Genomic DNA, 12,907 nt, shown 5'->3' on the forward strand with positions numbered 1-12,907 from the left:
CGGAGTGCAAGTGTTTGGTCAGTGCTCGGGGTATGGGGCAGGTTGCAGTGATGAGAGTTGCCAATGGACGACGTTTCCTGTCCTCTCCAGGTCTCTGAGTCTGCTTGTTCCTCCCCAGTCTCCCTCACATCCGGAGACCTGGACTACAGCCTGTGTGTGCACTCAAAAGGGCCAGAACCCTATTGTTTACCTTTGCTCTTATTAAAATTATTTTCTCAACATATAGTACTGTTTGCCAGTGGTGGATCATGCCCACACAAAAGCACAGCTCTGACCTCAAAAGGAATAAGTTTATTCTGGAGCCAATTATGAGTGACCCTGGTCCAGAAACACAGTTTTAGGATACTCCAAATTCTATGTTCCAACGTGAAAGCGGTTTCAGGACATTAGTGTAGTAGCAGAACAAAGAAAGCCACAATGTAAGACATAAAATGCATCAGTGAAAACATTAAGTAGATGATAAGAGCAAAGAAGAAAATTCTTAGATTATCAGAATGCTGGGTCTGACACAGAGCAGGACAAGGGATGGTATTTAATGGACTAAAGAGAGGCCAAGATAAATTGTGATTTAGGCTCTGCACCTACACTGTTCCAGCCTCTCTACAGTCACTGAGATTTTAATCAAACAGTTCCAGGGGTCCTGGTTCATTGGTGTTTTACAGGACAAGTGACCTGATTTGGTACGTCATTAGGGCAGAGAAAAAGAGATTGGGGGGGGGGTGGGCAGTGAAGACAGACAAAGAGAGTTAGAGCACCAGTGATATTAAAAGACATAATTGTGTTGAGTCTGTGGCACTTGATTGTGACAGAACAGATAACTGAAAATAGCAGGGTGTGAAAAGGGGTCTGAGTGTGATGGATATCATCCGACAATATGGCAACACTGGCCCTTTAGTTAGGGAGTGACATGGCCTGGTGGACAGGACTTTGAATGGAAATATTCATAGTAAATTGTCATATTGTTTGGGAATGTCTTTAAAAATACTCTAAAAGGCGAGGCTTCCCATAAGACTGTGTAAAACGTTAACTGAAGCCAGTAATGAATACCGTGTGTGTGGGAGGGGGTTACACAATTTTCTTTTGAAGTTTCCTGTGGTTTTCCCTGGAAGTAACCAGGTCACCAAATTGCTCTCATCCTGAACATGGGTTCTCTTCAATCTTGTGTCTTATTTGTTGGGAGACTTCAAAGAAATGGTAAATATCCACAACTGGCATATCCTTCTGAAGGGACAGATGAAGTGTTATTGCTGCTGTATGTGGAGACAGGTATGGCTCTTGCCAGGGTGAGGCCCTTGGGGACCCTGAACAGCTTCTCCGTACAGCCCACAGGGTTCTACTTCTGGAGGCCTACCTTCCTATGCTGCCACCTGATGACCACTCTGGAGCCACCCCCAGAAGCTACCATCTTAGGCAGTTTCACAGTCCCCCTGATCTCTAGAACTTCACCACCCACCTGGCCAGAAATCTGCAGGAGGAGATGGAGCCACCGGGAGAAAACACTTGGGGCAACTGTCTGAGATCCCATTCAGCAGTGGTCAGCACAGTCTATCAGAGACAGAGATGCAGGGAGATCCAACGAAAACATAGTGTGGACCCAGAGAGGATGGAGTGATGTTTATAAAGAAAAGCAGTCCTCAGAAGGTCATGCAGATGGCTCAGAAGCATGCCTGTGGGTGTGATATGGATTACAGCAGAATGCCTGCTATGTGCCAGGCTCTTTAAGAAGTGGAGCAGCCTCAAGACTTGCTGGGGAGAGGAACAGTTGGCTGGTTTAGGTGACTCACACAGCTGGAGGAAGACAGAGCTCTTGAACATTTCTTCACACTGACCCAGCTTGCAATGTGGTGGAAGGCAGAACCAGCATGTGTCTTCTTCTAATGGTGTTCTTTGCTGCCTTCAGTGGCATTGTGATGTGTCCGGGTGGCTCTTCATCATCCCTCATGCAACTTGGAGGTCGGCCAGTTTGGAGACATCTGGGATTGATGGTTCGTCTTCATTATCATCTTGACTGGATTTGGATCGCTTGGGGGGGAGGGGAGGCACGTCAGGGTGTGTCTGTAATAGTGTCTCCAGAGACATTTAACTGAGGGAAGAGCCACTTTAAATGTGAGCGGTGCCAACCCATGGACTGAAGCCAAGGCTGAATGAAAGAAAAGGAGAAAGCCGGAGGAGCAACACTCATCATCTTCCTCTGCTTCGTGGTCCATGGAAATGGGCGCAGGCAGCCTCTAGCTCCTGCCATGTGCCTCCCTCACCAGGATGAGCTATAACCCTTTAGAATCCAAATGCTTCCTCCCTCACGGTGCTCCTTCTCCAGTATTTTGTCACAGTAAGGGAAAGGGTAACTAGTACAATAGGGGTAGCGGGTGGTTTTAAAGATGGACTCCAAGATTCATCCTACACCTTACCCATCACTCAACCAGGCGCTAATCTAGGTGCTGCGGAGCAGGAGCTTGCACGTCATGTCAGTGTTCCAAGTCCATTGTCCTTGAGGTAGCGAGCCACGTGTAAGTTTGGGGTTTTGAGCCCTTTAAAGGCAGCAGAAAGTGGGATCCAGGTGGAGTCAGGAGGAAAGCTAGACTCCCCACCACTGGCTGGAAGGTGGAGGTGTGACCACAGGAGCAGACAGGCTGAAGCCAGGCAGAATATGAGCACTTCGAACCTGCAGCCCCGGAGAGTGGGAATCACCAGCCACTGGCTGTCCCTGAATGTGGGCCCTTCACCCCCCCCCCAGCCCCCGGAGCCCAATGTCAGGAGAGCCAGTTTATTTCACAGAAGCCACAGCACTGCTTGAGGCTACATTGCTGCCTTCTCCCTGCTTTTGTTGTATTCTTACTGTGGACTTTGATGTATAGAATGGAAATGTGTCCTAAACCTTGGTTCCCAGATCCCTTGATAACCACGGACTCCTAGAAACTTGGCCTGCTTCACCCCCACTCCAGGCACATAGGCTCCAAATGGAAAGAGACACTCTGCTAGGAAAAAATGTCACTAGGGATGGCATGCCCTGGATGGTTCAGCTGAAGTCAATTCCTGCAGAGACTTTGTGTGCATTGGCAGGTACATGGGAGACGAGCAAACACAGAACTAGCCTCTATCTCCCTGGGAACATTTCAGGGTTAGATGCAGCTGACTGGGATTAGTGGCATCTGGGTTGCTGGGTGCCTCCAGAGTACTCACAGGGGTGGGTGTGAAGTGGCCTTAGCTGATCCAAAGGAGGGTTGGAGGCGCTGAAGTCCCAGGATCCTGACGACCACATCTTACGAAGCTGGTGGGTGTGAGAGAAGGCTTAATTATAAAACTGGCTACCTTGTCTTCCTGAAGCCCTGTGCACCATGAACTCTCTGGCGGTTGGTCAGATAAGTCAGGCAGAGAAAAATGTCAGAATTGGGAAAGTGCCCTGGGCACAGTGAAGCGAGGAGTCTTCTACAATAGTGGGTGCTCACTGGGGGATGCTGGAAAGTGACTTACAGGATCAGTTAGTGCTGTGCATAGTAACTGTCCACACAGCCATCTCCTTCACAGTGGGTGAACTGGGATGGCAGGCATGCGGGGGCCAGTGACCAAGAGAAACGGGACCCGCAAGGGAACAACTGTCATTCTTAACTGATCTCCTTCATAGTCTGAGAGGCAGAAGTCTAGAGTCAGCCTGGGCTGCAGCCAGGGTGTGAGAGAGCTGGCTCTCCTTGGGGCCCCAGGGAGGATGCACGGGGCTTGCTTGACTGTGTGCTAGCCTCACATCTCCCAGCACTATCTGCCCTTCCTCTGTGGCTTCCTCCAGCCCTCCTGGACCCCTCTCATAAGAGAAAGCCCGTGATTACACTGAGCCCTCAGTGGTCCAGGTGGGGCTCGCTCTCAGTTCCTTAACTACTACTATGTAGTTTTGTTGCTACACATTTGTTACTGTCACGCTTAGGACAGAGCACATTTGGGTGCCGTCGTTTAGCTCTGAGGCAGAACAGTGCCAGGGTTTGGCTCTGCTGTCTCCCAAAAGCGTAAGTGTCGGAAGCTTTGTTCCCAGTGCAGCAGTGTTCAGAGGCAGGGCCTGTGGAAGGTGATTGGATCATGATTGGATCACGTCAGTGTGAAAACACACCGATGTACTTAGAAACTAATGGGTTTGGGGCAGGAACTTGCCTGCCCCTACTCTGCGTCCTGGTGACCATTGGGTGAGCAGCTGTCCTGCTACATGCTCCTACCACAAATTCTTATCACAGGCCAGAGTCAACGGGTCAGTGGTGAAGCCACAGAAGTCATGTGAAGAATAGGCCCCTCCCCCTTTCCGTTGATTGTTTCCGGTATTTTATCACAGCCATGGCAAGTTGACAACACACAGGGCCCCCAACAAAACCCACAAATGAACCCTACTCCTCAGTGCGTTATGAGGAAGGAATATTCCAAAACAGGTACTGTGGGTAGCGGGGTTTCCACCTGCCTGGGGCTAGGAAGGCAGGAAGATGAGGGCTCTCATGGACCAGCCCCACCTCCCGTGATGACTGCAGGGATGGACCTCTGACCTCTCTTTCCTGTGAGGTCACCCCTTCTGCATTTGCCAGCTCCTCTCCAAGTGCTCCTCTGTCCCTAATGTGCTGTGGGCACGGAGCCTGACTTAGGGTAGAATCATTTTTTTCTTGTTTGAGGCAGGCTCTCTTGATTGGCCTGGAACCCAGAGATATTCCCCCTTTGCTTCCATGATGCTGGGATTAAAGGTGTGTGCCCCACCAGGGGAATGGATGTTTAAACCTGGCCATCTGAGTCTGATTCCTGGATGCTACAGTGGATGGATGGAAACAACTGCTCAACGTTGTCCTCCCACTTCCACGCATTCACACAACGACAGCAAATTTAAAATAAGTCTAAAAGTCCCATTTTAACAGAAAGGTGTATATATATTTCTTTGTAGTTACTTTCAGGTACCTTTGCTTTCTGCACTGGACAAGATCAACCCAACTTAGCCCCTGAGAGCTAGTGCCACCTTGTGGCCACATCTTTATTCTATTTTTGTCTTTCCAGGCTTTAAGCCTGTTGCCACTCCTTGTTACCACTTAAATTTGTTTTCAGTCTATTAATATCGTGCGTGCGTGCGCGCGTGCATGAGCACACGTGCATGTGTGTGTTTGCATGTATGCACACGTGTGCTCATACCTATGTAACGCGGTTAAATAAGGATCAGGATAAACAAATAGGCCGAATAGATGTTTATTCAGGGAGAAATAACTTACAACCTAGACAGATGAACACCAGGAAATTCAACCCGATCCTCTCCTGTCCGAGTCACGACAGCAAGAGAGCGCCTTTCCTGGCCCCCTCCGACCTCCTTCCACAGGTCACTCCGCCCATGGCTCCACCCCCAATGGGCGTGGTCAGTGCCACAGAACTACCTCACTACACCTAAGTGTATGCTTGTGCCTGTGTGTGTGGGAACACATGTAGAGACCACAGATGACATCGGGTGTCACGGTGCTACTTCCAGCTTTTTCTCCTGCCTCAGAGCCTTTTTGTTAAAAAGATATATTTATCTATTCTGTATACAGGGTTTTGTCTGCAGGCCTGAAGAAGGCACCAGATCTCATTACAGATGGTTGTGAGCCCTTATGTGGTTGCTGGGAATTGAACTCAGGACCTCTGGAAGAACAGTCAATGCACTTAACCTCTGAGCCATCTCTCCAGCCCCTACTTCCAGCTTTTTATGTGGATTCTGGGATTGAACTCAGTCTTCATCCTTGGCAACAAGCACTTTATCCACTGAGACGTCTCCCCAGTCCCCATTAGTACTGTTTGTGAAGGAGCTTGATCAGCTCTGTCCTCTATGTGACATGACTTCTGTCACATCTCATTTCATTTTCTTATTGTATTTGCTTTGATTTAATGTTGATTTTTTAAAACTTGAAATTTGTATTATTTTGTCTTGTTTTGGGGATAGGGTGTCACCATCTAGCCTAGGCTGGCCAAGATCTTGACACCCTTCAAGCTTATTTTAGAAAATCCGTTGTTTATTGTGCTTATTTGTGGGGTGTCACATTGTGTGGCATTAGATCATGGTAAGCCTGTCTGTTGTCTCTAATACGCATCAAATCTTTGTTGTGAAACACAAAACCTTCCCTTTTAAGATTTTTTTGGGGGGGGATGCTTTGAGAATACAGTTGTAAGGGAGGTTGGCCCCCTCAGGCTACAAGACATACATACCCGGGCACCAAACTCTTAGCACAACAGAGATTATTACCCTGGATGGTCAAGCAATGGGAGGGAGAAACTGCAAAGGCAGATAGCAAGCAAGAGCAGATATTTGTGCAGGAGTGGGCTTTTAAGGGGAAGGGGGCTTCTGTGCTAGAGTGAGTCGGGCTATGTTAGCTAAATAATGAATTTTGACTGCTGGACCATGGTGTTTTGTAGTGAGATATTCACCCCCCATACACCTGTAGCACAGGTGCAGATGTGACCGAGGGTAGGATTCGGTCTGGGGTCGGGACCACAGCTCCCTCTCTTCTTGGTTCCGGTTGGCCGGGCCCCAGAGAGCAGCCTGTGTGGATCCTTGGAGCGGGAACTTGCAGCGGTCATCTGTTTCTTATGTAAGTGCCTTCTCCCCAAGTTAACCTATGTTGAGCCTAGTCCAGTGACTCTAGATCCACGCACGTCCATAGTGTTTTGTCTCAGGAATGAATCAGTGGCCAAATAAGGGAATGGACCTTGGGGGCTAGCTTTAGGAATACAAACTGTTTTTAGTAAGGGGAAGAAGAGTAAGAGGCAGGACCTGTCCATGCCTTGCTAGCCATGTGTGGGCCTGTCAGAGCCCTTCACCAGCATATTATTATCTAGTCATCTTGTGGGGTGACACTTGTTTCACGTTATTAACCTGGTGCCCATTATCCACCCTTTCCCACTCTCTTCTCCATTCAATTGACGTTGAGTTGTGATGGTGTTCATCCTGCCTTTCTCTGACTTCAGTGAAATCAGTTTGAAGCTTACTTGCAGTCAGCTCCCAGTATTAAAGGGCACTCTGTTCGAGCATGTCCAAGACACCTTCCTGTCATGTCAGTGCCTTTCTTTAAGCCAGCCATCCTCTCCTGGGATGACGTCACCAAGCTCTTCCTTCTCACTTTCACACTTTACAAGCCTCTCCCAAGTCTTTTTGAGTTGCCTCACAAAATCGCAAGATGAGGGCTCCGTGGAGGGGCTGAGATGGAGGGGTGAGCTGGACTCCGTGGAGGGGCTGAGATGGAGGGGTGAGGTGGGCTCTGTGGAGGGGCTGAGATGGAGGGGTGAGGTGAGCTTGGGTGATGCCGCTGTTTTCGAGCCACTCCTGCTCCCTCAGCCACACCCCTGTGAGCAACCCTCGGTTCACCAAATTGGACTTTGGTAGTATCGGTATTTCAGTCTTTCATGGGTTCCTTATCTGCGGTGAGCAGATGGGTGCTGAACACCCCGCCCCCATTCCCAACCCCCCCACCCCACCCCTGCGCCACCGCCAAAAAACAGGTACCATCCCACACACTGCAGTGCTGGAATGGAATAAAAAGGAAAAGCCGGCCAGCCTTTCTCTGTTTCTGCCCTCCAGCTCTCTCTCTCTCTCTCTCTCTCTCTCTCTCTCTCTCTCTCTCTCTCTCTCTCTCTCTCTCGCTTTCTCCACCTCCATCTCTCCTTCCTTCTCTGTTCCCTTTCTCTTCATCTTTCTCCTTATCTGCCTTCCTTCTCTCTTTCCCCTATGCAGCCCTCTCCTCTCTCTCTCCTCTCCCTCTCTCTCCCTCCCTCCCTGCCTTCCTCCATCCAGGCTTCCTTGAGGTAAGCGAACTTTCCATAGCTTCAGCCACCAAGATGTCCTGCATTACCACAGGCTCACAACAGAGCCCAGGCCCGAACCCTAGGAACCGATGGTGGCTCTAAGGTGTTCTGTGTCGGTGGTTCTCAATGCTCCCCAGTGCTGCGACCCTTTGATACAGTCCCTCACGTCATGGTGACCCCCCCCACCATAAAATTATTTTCATTGCTACTTCATAACTAATTCTGCTATTGTTATGAATTACAAATGTAAATATCTATGTTTTATGACGGTCTTAGGTGACCCCTGTGAAAGGGTCATTTGACCCTGGGGGGTCACCACCCACAGGTTGAGAACCACTGTTATGTACTTGTCACTGAAATGGGAAACTGAGGAAACCAGCATGCTCCAGAAGAGGAGAGCAGCTAGCAGCAACCTGGCAATCACTCTCTGCAGTGTCCTTCCTGTGTGGCACCTGGGGTCTGGTGGGGAGCCACCCAGAGGTGATCTGTGGGTAGTGGCAAGTTTTCTTTTCTCTGGAGTTAGCAATATTCAATTCTTAAAGATGCACATGCATTATTTTTAAATTAAAGGTTATGTTACGCCACAATCCCTGGACAAGGTGTGTGTGGGGGGGGGCAGGGAGATCCAACCTTACAGAACTGAAGCTGGCAGAGCCCCCCAGGCTGTCTCCATGCAGGCCCCTCCCAGGACACCTGCAACCTGAATTCCTGGAGAGCCCCCAGCACACAGTTCTGGAACAATGTGTATGTATGAGACCCATGTTTCACACTACACTATTCATTTTTCCTTCTAACTAAAACCCCTCAGGGCTGATTGGATATGCAAGGTGGTTCTCATGCCCCATTATCTTGTGGAATGATTGCTGACTCAGTTTATCTGAACCCTATCCAAGGGCATTTAAAATGTTTCCAGTTCTTACCAGCCAGGAATAATGGTTTATGTCTTTAATGTCAACACTCAGGAGACAGAATCAGGATGTATGCCTGTGAGTTCAAGGCTAGCTTGTTCTACATAGTGAGTTCTGAAACGTAGTGAGACCCTGCCTCAAACAAATCAAAACAAAAAGTTTCCAATTCTTTTGAACATAGATCCATATACTTAAATTATAGAAGTGATACAGTATTGTTATAGATACTTCTGACCATCCAGAATATAGAAAGCAAAAACCTAAAGAAAGTCTATCTGAGAAAAATGGCCTTCACCATAAATGCTTCCAGGTGTACAGGATATTAACACAGAAAGACTGACTGTGACCTCTGTGTCATGATGGCTCAGAAAGATCTGTGTGGGAGGTGAAAACAAAAAGCTCCTAAGCCTCAAAAGGGCTCTCATCCCATAAGCCATCATCAACTAGCAAAATAAAAACTTCTGTCATCAAAGAGGATAAAACAACAACAACAACAACAACAAAACAAAACCTGCCCTCCCCAAACAGGGTTTCTCCATGGTAGCCCTGGCTGTCCTGGAACTCATCTGTAGATAGTTATAGAGAGCCTCCTGCCTCTGCCTCCAAAGTGCTTGGGATTAAAGCCACCACTGCCCAGCATGAAAGAAACTTTGATAATGAAGGCTAGTTGGTTATAGCTGTAATCTGTGTGAGGACTCACGTCCAGAATAGAATCATAGTTCACAGAGGACAGAAAGCCCCATGGAGAATGCGTCTTAGTTATTTTTCTTTGTTCCCTGGCAGAGCAACTTAAGGCAGAGTGTACTGTGGCTCTCAGTTCAAGTGTACAGTCCATCATGGTGGGAAGGCATGTGCGTATAATTAGGAAGCAGAGCTGTGGATGCTGGTGCCCAGCTCGCTTTCTCCTTTTTATTCAGGTCCAGGACCCCAGTGCATGCGATGGAACCACTCACAGTCAGAGTGGGTCTTCCCATGTCCATCAGGCAAACCTAGAAACCCCCTGGCAAATATGCCCTGCAGTTTGTTTACATGCTGAGTCTAAATGTCGTCAAGTTGACAGGATGAACCACCGCACATGGATATTGACGATAAACACGGAAAAGCGCTTGCTGAATTTCACCAACCATGAACAAGATGCACACAAAATCACAATGTGAAGCTACTACCACACTATGTGCGATGTCATCTTGGGTTTGGAATCACTTGTTAGGCAGCTGTATCTAGCTAACACAGTCTGGGAAGGGTTTTAGGAATGGTTCAGAGGGTGAAAGTGTTAGTTAGCATCCAGGCACACCTTGGCCCCGCCCCTTGGGAACCTGACACGCGTGAAACCCCTCTGTGCGTGGCAAGTTGAAGCTGGCTCTGTAAGCAGGTACAAAGGTCTCTTTAAGAAACAAGCCCCGCCTACTCTCTCTCTCTCTCTCTCTCTCTCTCTCTCTCTCTTTCTGCCATTTCTCTGAGGGGCAGGTCACTGCCTCTCTCTCTCTCTCTTCTCTCTCCCTTCATATCCTCTCTCTTTCCCAATAAACTTCTCCCCATGTAAGTTCTGCCTGATGGTGTGTTTATCCCCTGCCATGGGATCTGTGGTCCCACCTTGCACCACACATCATAACAGAAAATGGTACCTTGGGGGGGGGGTCAGATTTTTAAAGATTTATTTTTAAATTATGTGTGTGAGGGGGGTTGCTGATGGTTGCAAATACAGGAGGGCATCAAACCCCTTGGAGCTGGAGTTACAGGTGGTTGTGGACCACCTGGTATGGGTACTGGGGTCTTTCTGCTGCGAGAGCAGTACATTCTCTTAAGCCCTGAATCATTTCTTCAGCCCACTGGGACTCAAGGTTTTAGAGCTGACTATATTTTCTCTTTGGATGTAGTGTAAGTCCAGGCAAATGCAAGGCACACTTGTAATCCCAGCCCTGGAAAGCTAGGCAGGAAGACTGGATTTGAGGCCAGCCTTGGCTACATAGTGAAATATGTCTTACCACCCCCCCAACCCAAAGCTTTAAAAACATTACATTTTTTGGAGAACGTTTTACTTTAATTGAATTTCATCATAATGGCTCTGATCCCCACTTTCCATGGCTGACTCTGCTTTGATCTGCAGATTTCATCACAGCCCTGGTGAGCTCTGGCCACTCTGGGTCAGAACATCACTGAAGCTGCTGTGCCTTGTGCTGGATGCCAAGAGGGAAAGACAATTCATGGGGGGAAAAATGCTCGAAAGCAAGCATGCACGAGCATGTCACAGAGATGGGGTCTGACCTTTAAAACCAATTATCTGCAGGGACACAGCAAGCTGAAGTATGAGCTGCCACCTATGGGAAACACTGCATGAGCTTTGGGATGCACACCAGCTGTTCAGTTTGACTCTGCCCTTTGAGTGACCAAACCATGCTGTGTGTCCCTGGAGCCTTCTATCTGGGACCCAACTCCTTGCCCACATATGACATGGCCGTCCTTGATGGGACTCAGCAGCAGGAGTAGGGACTGGCGCTTGTACTGGCCTTTTGACAGGCTGCTCCTGGGCTGTGCACTCTTTTGAAGAGCAGGAATTCTGCATGACAGTCAGCCATTCCAGGCTCAATTCACTTTCTGTTGCCTGCAGATCAAGATGGAGAATTCTCAGCTCTTTCTCCAGCACTGTGTCTGCCTGTGTGCTGCCACATCCTGCCATGGTGATAATGGACTAAACCTCTGAAACTATAAGCCACCATAATTAAATGTTTCCCTTTATAAGAGTTGCTGTGGTCATGGTGTCTCTTCACAGCAATAGAAGCCCTAACTAAGACAACCCTCCCAGTCACACTGGTAGTCCGTTCCTACACTCACACTGACCAGATGGTTATGACATTATTTACCCTCTGCCCTCCGCCACATCCTTTCCACATGCAAATGCCTTCAGCCCTATCATTCTCAAAGCCCTGTGGATTCTAGTATTGTCTTACGATCAGAATCTCACACCATCAATGATAAGTCCCAGTGCTAAGTCTCAACTTTCTTTTATGTTGGGCCTTGCATAGAGTCTTGAAAGTTGTCTTTGACCTCCACATACATTTCATGCTGTGTATCCCGATACATAAGATAAAAACAAAAATATACATGCAATCCAGTGGTTTTTAGTGTACCCACAGTCAGGGACAGCCATTGTGAGAAGTAAATACCCACACACCTTCCTTACTCACCGGCACCTCCTTCTGACACCCAGTTCTCGTCTGGGAACTCCATGTAAACAGGGTCTTACGATCCCTGGCTTGTGTAAATGGCTTCTTCTGCTTGACATTAGATTTTAAAGGTACACCTATGCTGTGTCCTATTTCAGAGCTTCATTCCTTTTTGTGGCTAAATGCTATTCCTCCCTGTCTCGTTGTATGGATAGACCACGATTTGCTCCCTTGACATTTGATGGACATTTGAGCCACGCCTACCTTTTGGCTTTTGTGAACATCTGTGTATGCACTTTGTTTGGATATCTCCTTTCATTTTTAGATATTAGTCACTTTTCTTGCTGCTACAACAAATGCTGGGCCTAAGCAATTTAAGGGAGGGTGTTATTTTGGGCTGTGGTTTGAGGGTGCAGTCATCATGGTGGGAAAGTATTGCCATAGAAGGCAGTTGGTTACATTGTGTCCACTCGTCAGTGTGTGAGGCAACTGGTTACATTGTATCCTTAGTCAGGAAGCAGAGCATGCAGGCAAATAGCTTTCTTTCTTTCTTTTTATTCAGTCTTACTACAGCCTATGGGATGGTGCCAGTTTTGTAGACAGGCCCCAGGACATCTAAGTGATTCTGAATCCGGTAGGGCTGACAGGAGAGATTCCCCATCACAGGTGTGTGTACCCGGAATTGGCATAGCGGGGCTCGTAGAATTCCACTGGAGAAAGGAGCAGACAGGCTTCCAGAGCAATTGCAGGAGTTCACGTCCCAGCAGCAACATCCACGTCCTTATTTTCCTGTCTATGTGGACTCATGTCATTATCTCCTCTTGGTTTGGATCTGTAGTTCTTTGCTGGCTAACCAGCCCAGCATCTCTTCATAGGCCTCTGCAAAACACCTGCCGAGATCGCCACCTCTTTATGATTCTGTTGTAGGACTGCTTTTGCATTCTGTTACAATCTCTTAGCAGATGTTCAGTTTAAAGTGTTTCCTCATGGTGGATCGTCCTTCTCTTTGACTGTGTCCTTTGCTAAGCAATGTAGCAATGTTTTGGTTTTGGTTTA

The sequence above is a fragment of the Phodopus roborovskii genome, unplaced genomic scaffold, assembly GCF_943737965.1.
Source record: "Phodopus roborovskii unplaced genomic scaffold, PHOROB, whole genome shotgun sequence".
Lineage (NCBI taxonomy): Eukaryota > Metazoa > Chordata > Mammalia > Rodentia > Cricetidae > Phodopus > Phodopus roborovskii.